The following is a 1,453-nucleotide window of genomic DNA, read 5'->3' on the forward strand; positions in this document are numbered from 1 at the left end:
AAAACCCCTTTCCTCCCCGGCCCCTGCACTCTTTGTGAATGAGGGCAGGGAACACGGCCCTTCCCCCGCCCAGGAGCCACGCCAGACCGCCGCACTCAGAGGACTGTTTGTTAATAGTCCAATTAGATAATTGCCATCTTTCACTCCTTTTGCTCCGCATTTCCCATAAAGGAATGAATGGGGAGAGCGGCATGGAGAGGGCTTCTGCCCCGGCAAGGTGACGAGAAGGGCTGGAGCATGCTCCTTGCACAAGGCCATGCGCTTGAATTGAATCATTGTAGCCTAATCAATGCTCTTATTGGATTACTGGCTGTTGCTTTTCTCAAAGATATTGTAGCAGAGACAATGAAATAGCTAGGGGAAAACTTTTTTTTTTTTTAAGCAGATCTCACAGTTGAGATTTCTCGGCCGTCTCTCCCTCTCCCCCTCTCTCTCCTGCTGGACTCTCTGAGTACAAAGCTGCCCTTTGAATGGGCTGCCTCAGGGCTGCTGGAGGTGCAGGCATGAAAAAATCCAACTGGAACTAAATGAAGAGAGGTGGCAGTTTAAGATGGCTGTCTGCGTGGAGGTGTGTTAAGGAGGAGTTGTTTGGGGGAAAAGCTTGGCTTTTTTAGAGTGCGGGGGAGATACTTTTTGGGAAAACTTTATCTCCCCCCCCTTTCTTCCCCACCCCCCAGGCAACTGCTTTCTTCTGCTGCGGGTGTGTAAGGGTGTTTTTTTTTTTCTCTTCCCCTCCCACCCCTCATTCAGTTCTATCTGGCGAGTGTGGAGAAAACCCCTCTAGCCAGTATGTGAGCAGGAGGGTCAAAGGCAAAAGGAAAGTTAATAATGCCTGCTAATGGTACTAACAATTCAGGATGAATCTTGTCAAAAGTTTTTCTGGAAGTGTGGGTCTTTGATTGTGTGTTTCCTCAAAGCAAGACCAATCATTTCCGTTTATTCACTGGCTAAACCCCTACTTGATTGGGGACAAGGACAGAAACCATCCATTACGATCTGATATATTATCCAAACAATTTAGTGTATTCATGAGGTAACCGAAACGTGGGGGCTGCGAAATTACCCGTAATCAATTGCAACAGCGAGTGTGCGTCCCCCCGGGTGTAGGACAACTACAACTCGCCGTCTCAGAAACAGGCGGGAGCCGCAGCATTTCGGAGTTGCGCTGTTCGCTACCTGATCGCCAGGCTGGGGACACTGGACGTGCTCAGAGGACGCGGGTGCTGACGAGGCGGCCTTGCCGCAGCTCTACCGGGATCCTGGACCAGACTGGCCGCCTCTCCGCGAGCGCGCCACTCTCCCGTCGCCGCTGACCCGCGCGCCGCCGCCGAAGCCGCCCCGCGGGGACATTCATTCTTGCCGCTTGCCGGTCGCCGGGCTGGGCGTACGGGCCGCGTTGTCGGGGGTTTTGTCCCCTTTTTCCTCTTTGTTTTTCTCCTTTTTTTTTTTTTTT

The sequence above is a fragment of the Cebus imitator genome, unplaced genomic scaffold, assembly GCF_001604975.1.
Source record: "Cebus imitator isolate Cc_AM_T3 unplaced genomic scaffold, Cebus_imitator-1.0 Scaffold161, whole genome shotgun sequence".
Taxonomy (NCBI): Eukaryota; Metazoa; Chordata; class Mammalia; order Primates; family Cebidae; genus Cebus; species Cebus imitator.